Source organism: Muntiacus reevesi, chromosome 6, assembly GCF_963930625.1.
Source record: "Muntiacus reevesi chromosome 6, mMunRee1.1, whole genome shotgun sequence".
Taxonomy (NCBI): domain Eukaryota; kingdom Metazoa; phylum Chordata; class Mammalia; order Artiodactyla; family Cervidae; genus Muntiacus; species Muntiacus reevesi.
In genome coordinates this window covers 111,727,895-111,740,200 of record NC_089254.1, presented here as the reverse complement: position 1 = coordinate 111,740,200, position 12,306 = coordinate 111,727,895, and the positions used below count along the sequence as shown (strand labels likewise).

The following is a 12,306-nucleotide window of genomic DNA, read 5'->3' as shown; positions in this document are numbered from 1 at the left end:
TCTTTTCATATTTTTTTTGGCCATTTGGAAATCTTTTGTGAAGAGTCTTCAGGTTTTTTCCCCATTTTTAAACATGTTTATGTTTTTAATCGTGACTTGCAAGAGTTCTTTGTGCTTTCTGGATATGATCCTTTAGTTATATATATGTATAGGTTATATAGTAAGTCTTTTTTTCTTTCAGTGGATTCCTTTTCACTTAATGATATCTTATGAGCAGACATTCTTAATTTTTAATATAGTTCACTTTATCAGAATTTTTTCTTTTATGACTAGTGATTTTTTTATGTCCTGTTTGAAAAAATCTTTGGTTACTCCAAGGTTATGAAGATGTTCTCTTGTGCTTTTCTCTAAATGCTGTATTGATATACTCCTATCATCTGGCCACCTGATGCGAAGAGCTGACTCATTGGAGGGGACCCTGATACCAGGAAAAATATAAAGCAAAAGAAGAAGGGGGCGGCAGAGGATGAGTTGGTTGGATGACATCACTGACTCAAGGGACATGAGTTTGAGTAAACTCCGGGAGATAGTGAAGGACAGGGGAGTCTGGCATGCTGCACTCCCATCATGGGGTTGCGAATAGTAGAACACGACTCAGCGACTGAACAACAACTACCTCCTATTTAAACCTACAGTTCATCTGGGATTTATTTTTTGTGTATGTTATAAAGTAGGAGTTGTATTTTTTTTTCTTACTTAGATGTCCAATTGCTTCAGCAGTATTTATGACCTTAGTCACAAATTGGAAGTCACTCAGTCGTGTCCAACTCTTTTTGACCCCATGGACTGTAGCCTGCCAGGCTCCTTTTGTCCATAGAGTTCTCCAGGCAGGAATACTGCAGTGGGTTGCCATTCTCTTCTCTAGGGGATCTTCCCAACTCAGGGACTGAACCTAGGTCTCCTGCATTGCAGGCAGATTCTTTATCATCTGAATCACCTGGGAAGCCCGATCACAAATTAAGTAACTGTATATTTGTGGGATTTAATTCAAACTCCATGCAGTTCCATTGGTCTGTTTTGGCTGTATTTTAGATTAATCAGATATTCTTTTATTTGGATTGGGAAAAGTACCCATATTTTAGTACCCAGGAGCTTTATTTTTTTTTGTCCACTATCCTAGAAAAAAGTCAGTTTTGACACTGATTTTAGAATTCCTTAGTTCTGCTCCTCCTCACCCCTACCTCTCCTGGCCCAGGACCCTTGGATGGTAGATATACTCTGTTGCTGCAGAACCAGTGCAGACAGTGACCAAGCTTAGTGAATTTCCAGTCTTTGGCTTTCCTTTCTTGAAGTATTCATATTTAGAGTGAGTATAAATGCTTGATTTTCCCCAGGACTTGTCACCAATTTTTTTTTCATTTATTTTTAAAAGTAGATTTGTTTTTGAAGTCTGTGAGTTTGTTTCTGTTTTGTAAATAAGTTCATTTGTATCTTTTTTTTTTAAGATTCCGCATATAAGTGAAATATGATATTTTTCTTTCTCCTTCTGACTTCAATTAGTATGATAATCTCTAGGTCCATCTATGTTGCTGCATATGGCATTATTTCATTCTTTTTTATGGCTGAGTAGTATTCCACTGTGGAGGAGGCAATGGCAACCCACTCCAGTATTCTTGCCTGGAGAATCCCAGGGACAGGGGAGCCTGGTGGATTGCCGTCTGTGGGGTCGCACAGAGTCAGACATGACTGAAGCGACTTAGCAGCAGCAGCAGTATTCCACTGTATATGTATATACCACATTTTCTTTATTCATTCCCCTGTTGATGGATATCTAGGTTGCTTCCATGTCTTTGTTATTGCAGATAGTGCTGCAGTGAACATTGGGGTTCATGTGTCTTTTCAAACTGATTTTCTTTGGATATATGCCTAGCAATGGAATTGCTGGATCATATGGTACTGTTACGTTTAGTTTTTAAGGAACCTCCATACTGCTTTTCATAGTGGTCACACCAGTTTACATACCCACCAGCAGTGTAGGAGGGTGCCGTTTTCTCCGCACCTTCTCCAGCATTTACTGTTTGCAGATTTTCTGATGAGGGTCATTCTGACCAGTGTGAGGTGGTGCCTAAATGTAGTTTTGATGTACATTTCTCTAATAATCAGTGATATTGAGCATCTTATAATGTGCTTTTTGGCCATCTGTATGTCTTCTTGGGAGAAATGTCTATTTAGATCTTCTGCCCATCTTTTGGAGGAGGAAATGGCAACCCACTTTAGTATTCTTGCCTGGAGAATCCCACGTACAGATTAGCCTGACAGGCTACAGTCCATAGGGTTGCAAAGAGTCAGACATGACTGAGCAACTGAGCACACCCATTTTTAGATTGGGTTGTTTGCTCTTTTGATATAGAGCTCCATGAGTTCTTTGTACATTTTGGAGATTAATCCCTTGTCCATTGCTTCATTTGCAGACATTTTCTCCCATTCTGTGGGTTGTCTTTTCATTTTGTTTATGGTTTCCTTTGCTGTGTAAAAGCTTTTAAGTTTAAGCCTCATTTGTTTGTTTTTATTACTCTAGGAGGTGGATACAAAAAGATATTGCTGCGATTTATGTCAGAGAGTGTTCTGTCTATGTTTTCTTTTAATAGTTTTATAGTATCAGCCTTATTATGTATAGCCCTTTAATCCATTTGAGTTTATTTTCTGTATGGTGTTAGAGAATATTCTAATTTCATTCCTTTTTATTTTAGATTCTTGTCTCTTCTGTCATAGATTAACTGACCATAGATGCATAAATTTATTTCTGGGCCTTCTATTATGTTCCATTGGTCTATAGTTCTGTTTTTTGTGCCAGTACCATATTGTTTTGATTCCTATAGCTTTGTAGTATAATTTGAAGTCAAGGAGTCTGATTGCTCCAACTCCATTTTCTTTTCTTAGGAATGCTTTGGCTACTGGGGGTCTTGTGTTAGCATACAAATTAAAAAATTTTTTGTTCTAGTTCTTTGAAAAACAAAATTGGTAATTTGATAGGGATTGCATTGAATCTGTAGATTGCCTTGGGTAGAATAGTCATTTTGATAGTATTGATTCTTCCAATTTAAGAACTTGATATATCTTTCCATCTGTGTCATCTTTGACGTCTTTCATCAGTGTCTTATAGTTTTCAGAGTACAGGTGTTTTGCCTCCTTAGGTAGGTTTATTTCCAAGTGTTTAATTCTCGTTTCTATCTTTTGTTGTTAATGTATAGGAATGCAAGAGATTTCTGTGTATTAACTGGAAATATAGTAATATATCTTTTGTTACCTGAACATTATTGACTGGAGATGTATTGATAGGTTTTTAGAGAGTGATATAAATAACATCAGAGAAGGAATAGGCTACCCACTCCAGTATTCTGGCCTGAAGAATTCCATGGACTGTATAGTCCATGGGGTTGTAAAGAGTTGGACACGAATGGTTGACTTTCACACACACACACACACACACACACACACACACACACACACACACAATTAACATCACTGTGCAAAGTTGTTGGAGCTTAAAATTAATCAAGAGTTCATTATACAACTTAATGATTGTCATTATCATTCACATTTGGCTTTGTTAGGTTTTTGTTCCAACCGTGTGTTTAACGTAAAATTTTCAAAAATGACGCACTGCAAAATTTTGAGTGAAGAATTTTTCAGTGAATTTTATGCAGATATTTTCTCTGATTGTTCAAGCAATATATATACTAGTGCTTCAGAAGATGATCATTCTTCAGAGTTTAGTTCTGATTCAGATGATGTGAATGTTGGATGAACAAAAAGACAGAAAACCTTAGTGATTGATTCTGATATGGAAAGTGAAAATGAGACTCATGATGATGGAGAGAATGAGCCTTTGCTTCTATAGAATTGTGAATTAAAGACAACATTTCATGAAAGGTGAAATGTTTACAGGTGTGTCAGGTGTAACTATTGATTGTAATAACCTGCAAAGTGTTAGTGAAATAACACAATTTTTGACTGGCCAAAAGAAAATTGCCAGCCACAGGCATTAGTTTCTGCAAAAATCCCCTGGCCAGTAATGGGTTAATTTTGTATCCTGCAACTTCACTAATTCATTGATGAACTTTAGTAGTTTTCTGGCAGCATCTTTATGATTTTCTATGTATAATATCATGTCATCTGCAAATAGTGACAGTTTTACTTCTTTTCCACTTTGGATTCCTGTTAGTTTTCTTCTCTGACTACCATGGTGCCAGTTCTTTAAATTATTCAATTTTTTTTTGTTTTGCCAAAAAGATAAAATACACATAACTTACAGTTCACCATTTTAAAGTGTGCTGTTCAGTGACACTAAATACATTTGCATTGTTGGAATCATCACCATCCCTCTCCAGAACTTTATCGTCATTCCAAACTGAAACTATCCCCTTTGATCAGAAACTCCTGGTTCCTCTCTCCTTCCAGCGCCTGGTAACCACCATTCTACTTTCTGTTTTTCTGAATTTTACTATTCCAGGTAACTCATGTAAGTGGAGTCATACAATATTTGTCCTTTTGTGTCTGGCTTATTTCACTTAGCATGATGTTTTCAGGTTTCATCCATGTTGAGGGATGTGTCAGAATTTCCTTCCTTTCTAAGGCTGGATAAAATTCCATTGTTTGTACAAACCTTGTTTTGATTATCCGTTCATCCATCAAGGGACATTTGGGTTGTTTTCTGGCTACCGTGAATAATGCTGCTGTGAACATGGGTGTATGAATATTTGTTCCAGGCCTTGCTTTCAATTCTTTTAGGTATTTACCCAGAATTTGAATTTCTGGATCTCATGGTAATCCTATGTTTAATTTTTTGAGGAGTGCCATAATGTTTTCCACAGCGGTTGAACCATTTTACATTCCTAGCAGTAATATGCCAGTGTTTCAGTTTCTCTGTATCTTCACCAACACATGTTGTTTTCTGTTTTTTTTTAAAGTAATAGTTATCCTACTAGGTATGCAGTGCTATTTCATTATGGTTTTGATTTGTTTCCCTGATGGTTAGTGATGTTGAGCATTGTTTCATGTGCTTTTGGACATTTGTATATTTTCTTTGAAGAGATGTCTATCTAAAGTCCTTTGCCCATTTTTGAATTGGGTTATTTTGTTGTTGAGTTTTAGGAGTTCTTTATATTTTTTGGATATTAATTCCTTTGTGATTTGAAAATGTTTTCTTCCATTCCGTGGGTTGCCTTTTTACTCTATTTATAGTGTTCTTTGGTGGACTAACGTTTTAAATTTTGTTGAAGCCCTGTTTATTTATTTATTTATTTGTCATTGTTGCCTGTAGTTTTGGTGTTCTATCCAAGAAATTATTGCCAAATCCAGTGCTATGAAGATTTTCCCTTATGTTTTCTTCTAAGAGTTGTATAGTTTTAACTGACATTTTTGAGCTCTTTGATCCACTTTGAGTTAGTTTTTTGTATGTGGTATAGTATTTAATTTTTAAAAGCTCATGTAATAATCTTACTTTCGTATTAAGAATTTGTAATACTATGAATATCTCAGAGTTCTCTTGTCAGTTACTAAAATGGTCACATTTAGCTGCTACTATGAGGTGGTAATGATCCATTTCCTTTCTTCTCTTTGCTGTCTTTTTATTTCCTTTTTCTTTTGGACCTCAGGTGCACAGAATTAGATTAATCTTTTAAAACATGTGTTTGTTTATTTTTGGCTGTGTTGCGTGTGTTTTGCTGCAAAGCCGTTTCTCTAGTTGGGGAGCGTGGGGGCTACTCTAGTTGCGGTGCACAGTCTTCTCATTGCAGTGGTTCTCTTGCTGCAGATCACAGGCTCTAGGGTGCTCAGGCTTCAGTAGTTGCCGCTGGGGGCTCAGTAGTTGCAGTTCCTTGGGTCTAGAGCACAGGCTCAATAGTTGTGGCACACACGGGCTTAGTTGCCCTGAGGCATGTGGGATCCTCCTGGATCAGGAATCAAACCTCTGTCTCCCGCTTTGGCAGGTGTATTCTTTATTACTGAGCCACCAGGAAAACCCTATGACTGTACCTCTTAATAGATCATATCTAGAAGGAAAAGCCCCTGGAATAGGAAATGGCAAACCACTCCAATATTCTTCCCTGGAAAATTCCATGAATAGATGAGCCTGGCAGGCTACAATCCATGGAGTAGCAAAGAGTTGGACACGACTGAGCAACTGAGCACACAGAGTGAAAAAAGCTTTGAGTGAGGCTCATGCGCAGTTGGTAAAGATGCGAGTCATTCGTGTTAGCCAGGGTGAGGAGTGTTTGTCATTTTTATGATTTGGACAGAGTTCACACTTTTTGTCTTCTTTCAGACATAACTACAGAGTGGTCTTATTTATTCTTTATCCATTACGGTCATAGCGTGGCCTTCTCTGATGCTAATGTTCTTTGAAGTTGTTTATTTTCCATGGGAGAATCATCAAGTCCTAGCTGGGAGTACCTGGCTGTGAGTTGCTAGCCAGTTTCAGAGTTCTACTAGTTACTAACAGAATTTGATGTAGCTTTGTTAGTTAACTTAATGTCTAGATCTTAAAAGAACGAGGTGATGGGAACTTTTTCCTTCATATTCTGTAGTTGCTCTCCAGGAAGTTCCATGTTTTCAGATTTTTCCAGGGCTGGCTACCTAAGTTTTGCGGCCCAGTGCAAAATGAAAATACAATTTTCATAGTCAAAAAGCAGGGGAAAATGCTATTAAGGTTACAGTAATCTTGTATTAGTTTCAATCAGTTAGTACTGCTAAGTAATTCAGTTATATCTTTTCTTTTTCTGATTCTTTTCCATTATAGGTTATTGTTGTTGTTTAGTCACTAAGTCACGTCCGACTCTTTTGCAACCCCACAGATTGTAGCCCGCAAGTCTCCTCTGTCCATGGGATTTCCCAGGCAAGAACACTGGAGTGGGTTGTCATTTCTCCAGGGGATTCCTTAACCCTGAGCCTCCAGGGAAGCCCTATTATGGGTTATTATAAGATATTTACGATAGTTCCCTGTGCTATATATTACAAACAAAAATGAGGTATGTTGTTGCTAATAGACCTGCTTGACAAGAAATTGTAAACGTAGTTCTTCAGGGAGAAGGAAAATTATTTAGGTAAGAAACTCAGATTTACATAAAGAAAGAAAGAGTATTCAGAATAAATTAAGGTTAAATAAACTTCTTATTTTTGATCCAACATATAACAATTTATTGAAAGTGATAGCACCAGTGTATCCAGTGATTAGCTTGTGGATAAGTGAAATGAATGACAGTAATGTTATAGGGTAAAGGAATTGGGAAAACACTGTAAGGTAGCTCCACTACCTATGAAGCAATATAGTGTATTTAATTGTAAATTCTAGGGCAGCCAACAAAAATATTTTAAAAGAAGTATAACTGTTAGACTGACAGAAGAGAGAAAATAGAATCACATAAAATCCTCAGTTAAAACCAGAGATGGCAGAAAAAGACTAAAGACAAAAATCTAAACAGCATGGTCAATGAATAGAAAATTGTTAAAACTATGGTAAATATTAAAACAACAATATCAGTGGTTACTTTAATGATGTAAATAAGTCAGCTAAAAGAAAGATTGTCAGAGTGAATTAAAAACCGCAGCTGTACATTGTTTATAAGAAATCCACTAAATATAAAGGTACAGATATATTAAAAGTGTATTATCCTGGGTGGTGCTGGTGGTAGGGAATCAATTTGCCAATGCAGGAGATGTGAAAGACTTGGGTTCAATCCCTGGGTGGGAAAGATCCCTTGGAGTAGGAAATGGCAACCCACCCCAGTATTCTTGCCTGGAGAATCCCATGGACGGAGAAGCCTGGTGGGCTACAGTCCATGGGGTCGCAAAGAATTGGATATGACTGTGTCTGTGTGCACGCGTGTGCACACGCACGTGCGCACACGCACACACACACACACATTACAAGTAAAAGGATACAGAAAGATACACCGTGTGAACCAATCAAGAGAGCTGGAGCAGCTGCATTAGTTTCAGACATGGTGGGCTTCAGAGCACCGAAGGTTGTCAGGAATAAAAGGGGCAATGCATGATGATGAAGGGTCAGCTTTCCTAAGGGACCTAACAGTCCTCAGTGTGTGCGTGTAACAGCAGAGCGTCAAGATACACAAGGCAGAGACTGAGTGACCTGCCTAAGGGAATGGACAAATCCACTAACATAGCTGCAGACCGCAACACCCCCTGTAGTGGTAACTGGCAGATGCAGTAGGCAGAAAATTAGTTAAGTATATACATATATAGTTAAACTAAATAATACCACCAGTCAGCTGGATCTAATTGACATTTATAGACTCCTTCATCTAACAATAGCACAATGTACATTCTTCTCAAGCTTGCATGGAACATTCACCAAGATGAACCACACTTTATAACACACCTTAAAAGTATGGAAACCACACAACGTCTGCTCTCACACCACAGTCCGGTTAAACTACAGATTAGTAATGCAAATATAATTGGGAAGCCCTGAAGTACTTGGAAAGGAAAAGAAACCCTAAAGGAAACCAGTCCTGAATATTCATAGGAAGCACTGATGCTGAAGCTGAAACTGCAATACTTTGGCCACCTGATGCGAAGAACTCATTGAAAAAGACCCTGAGACTGGGAAAGATTGAAGGCAGGAGGAGAAGGAGACGACAGAGGATGAGATAGTTGGATGGCGTCACTGACTCCATGGACATGAGTTTGAGCAGGCTCTGGGAGTTGGTGATGGACAGGGAAGCCTGGCATGCTGCAGTCCATGGGGTCCCAAAGAGTCGGACGTGACTGAGCGACTAAACTGAACTGAACTGAGGCTAACTAAGATAAACAGGAAAAACACAAATTACTAGAATCAGAAATGAAAGAGCAGCTATTGCAGATGATTCCATTAGCATTGAAATGATACTGCAGGATATTATGAACATTTCTGTGCCCACAGATTTGAAAACTTAGATGAAATGAACAAATTCCTTCAAAGATGCAGTTTCCCAGAGCTCACACAAGGAAAAGCAGATAGAGTAGGTCTGTATCTACTAAAGAACTTGAATCAGCTGTTAACCTTCCAAAACCAATGCCAGATTGTTTGGCTGGTGAATTCTCCCAAATATTTAAGGAAGAAGTGATATAAATTCTCTGCAATCTCTTAGAGAAAATAGAAGCAGAGGGAAAACTCCCCAACTCATTCTCTGAGGCCAGCATTACCCTAATACCGGACAAAGACAGTGCAATAAAGGAAAACTACAGACTGATACCTCTCATGAGCATAAATGCACAGTTCTACAAGAAAATACTAGTAAATGGATTCCAGCAGTGTATAAAAGAACTACACACTGTTGGAATTATACTACAAAAACCACTTAATGTAGTCCATCACATCAACAGACTAAAGAAGAAACCTTGTAAGATGGTATCAGTAGATCCAGAAAAAGCATTTGACAAAATTCAGCATCCATTCACAATAAAAACTCTCAGTAAACTGGAAGTAGAGGGAAACTTCCTCAACTTGGTAAAGGACATCCACGAAATACCTATGAAAAGTGTTACTTGCTCAGTTGTATCTGATTCTTAGCGACCCCATGGACTGCAGCACGCCAGGCTTCCCTGTCCTTCACCATCTCCCAGAGTTTGCTCAAATTCATGTCCATCGAGTCAGTGATGCCATCCAACCATCTCGCCCTCTGTCATCTCCTCTTGCCCTCAGTCTTTCCCAGCTTCAGGGTCTTTTCCAGTGAGTCGACTCTTTGCATCAGGTTGCCAAAGCATTGGGGCATCAACTTCAGCATCAGTCCTTCCAATATTAAGGGTTGATTTCCTTTAGGATTGTTGACTGGTTTGATCTCTTTACAGTACCACGGTTCAAAAGCATCAATTCTTTGGTGGTCAGCCTTCCTTATGGTCCAACTCTCACATCCATATATGACTGCTGGAAAAACCATGGCTTTGACTATATGGACCTTTGTCGGCCAAGTGATGTCTCTGTTTTGTAACATGCTGTCCTGGAAACAGTTATAAAGAAGCTGAATATTCTCCTCCTGCTACTTGCAACGGTGCTCTGTTGGATCTTTGACAACTTGGGGCTCATCACACAGCTTTATAGTCACTTTCACATATTCAACAGTTGAGTTCAGTCTCATCTAAACTCTCAACTTTCATCCAATTCAGAGTGTGTTCCCTTTTCCCTGATCATACCTGATTGAGGCTGAGGAATTAGCAGTGGGAAGGGAGTGTGATTTACTCAGTTTATTTTAGAATTATTTATCAAGGCAGTCAGCAGGATTCAGGAGATTGTCAAGATCGTTCCTATTTGTGTTGGTACCTCCAATATACCTAAAATATATTAAATATTATATTAGACATAGTTTAGGAGATTTAGGAGACAAGTTTTATTTCCGTGAAGCATTTAGTAGAAATCATTGCCGTGCTACAACTTGTGAACGAGGGATTTGTGGGGATTCAGGAGCAGGGAGGCTGTGTGGTTAGAATGGCTATGAGTGGGAGGAAGAGCCAGGAGGACAAGTAATGCTGTCCTTCCTTTGTGTTTTCTCAAACGGGTTTCAGGATGGATTTAAAGAACTTTTTGCTCTTGACTTGCATTGTAACAATGTATAGAATCTGAAAAATCTGAAGAACAAGTAATAAAGTGTAATATTGTAGATGACATTAATGAACTAGAAATTTGCTGTGTTCATCTTAAGAGCTGGAATATTTACTCCTTGTTAAATGTCTCAATGTTATTTTTTTTGTGAGGAAATACTGTTTTTTCTTTGTTGAAGCACAAATGGAAAGACATTGGGCAATTTATTGTGATAGGGCTAGTTAGTAACTGTTAGAAGAGTAGATATTAGCATGTGTTTTGTATTCAAATTAATTGTGGAAATAGAGCACTGGTCATTTGTCTTCTTTGTTTTAAAAGGTGGTTTGTTGCAATTACAGTGAAGCAGTAAACATCTTTGTACATATATCCTTGTGTACATATGAAAGTATATCTGAACAGAATGCTTGTAGCTGCTAGCAGCAAGAACACAATGTGTTTTTCATCAAATAGGGGTTTAGTTTTCTATAAAAAGTCTGAAGGAATGATGTATTTATACATGTTGCAACATGGTTTAACTTTGAAAACATGCTTAGTGAAAGGAGTCAGACACAAAAAGTCAGATATTGTATGATTCTTCTATATTAAATATCCAAAATAGGCAAATCCACAGAGCCAGAATTTTCTCACAGTTGTGAGGGGCTTGGGAAGTGGAGTGCTAGAATATGGGGCACTTGGGGCTTCTCTGGTGACTCAGTCAGTAAAGAATCCGCCTGCAATGCGGATTGACCTGGGTTCAGTCCCTGGGTTGTGAAGATCCCCTGGAGGGAGGGCATGGCAACCCACTCCAGTATTCCTGCTTGGAGAATCCCATGGACAGAGAAGCCTGGTGGGCTACAGTCCATGGGGTCGCAAAGAGTTGGATATGACTAACTGAAGTGATTTAGCATGCTCGCAAGGTAGTGCTTTATTATTTGTTGCATATTTGGTTTTTAAAAATGTATTTTGGTGCTGGGCCTTTTGGTGCATGAAGATTATTTCCTCATTATGGGTTATCCCATTGTCGACAGAGTGCCCCAGTTTGTCTTAAGACTTTGTCTTAAGGCAGCCTTGTCTGAGGGGGAAAGAAAGTGACATTGTAACTTTCTTTGTTGTTAGCATCCACTTGGTGTGTTTTTGTTTATTGTTCTCTTTTCAAGCCTCTGAGTCACTTTATTTTAGCTATGTCTTAATCTGAGAGTTTCCTTTTAGTAGTTTGTTTTATTTACAATTATGATTTTAGTATGTTTCATCTTTATTATGTTATTATTTTTGTAACTGTTTGTGTTTTCTTGTGTTTTACTACATAGTCTGGCTCTTAAGGTAATTTGAAAGAATTATAATTTTAATTTTCGTTACCTTTTGGTTCACTTAAAGGATACTGAGCATCTCTGATTTCTGACTTTGCAACTTTAAGATAAAGCCAGGTCTGTTGCTCTGCTATAGGATGAGATTATTGGCTTAGTTACAGTTTACTTGTTTCCTCTCCCAGGATTTTGTTAGAAACCCTTCAGTGGTAGCTCTCCTTGAGCCCATTTGTACCCATTACTCTTACGATATTTGTTCCTATAGTCATCTTAAATTAGCAGAAGCCCATCAGTCTTAAATGAAAAACTCGTAGTACAGTTTGATTCTAATGCACTAGTTTGAATTTAGGTTCAAATCCTTCACCTGGAATTTAAGTATATTTGCTTGTAACAATTTAATATTATAGATTTTTCCCAACTTGTGAAAGAAAAAGTGTCCTAGGAAAGCCTTCCTAAGCTGAAATGGCACAGAGCAGAGAAGCAGTC

General features: G+C 38.1%; 1 protein-coding gene across 2 annotated transcripts in view; it reads left to right on the top strand.

The window, feature by feature from the left end:
* Positions 1 to 12,306, top strand: part of LMBR1 (limb development membrane protein 1) — a 133,953-nt gene that overhangs the window by 1,960 nt on the left and 119,687 nt on the right. The window lies entirely within an intron of this gene.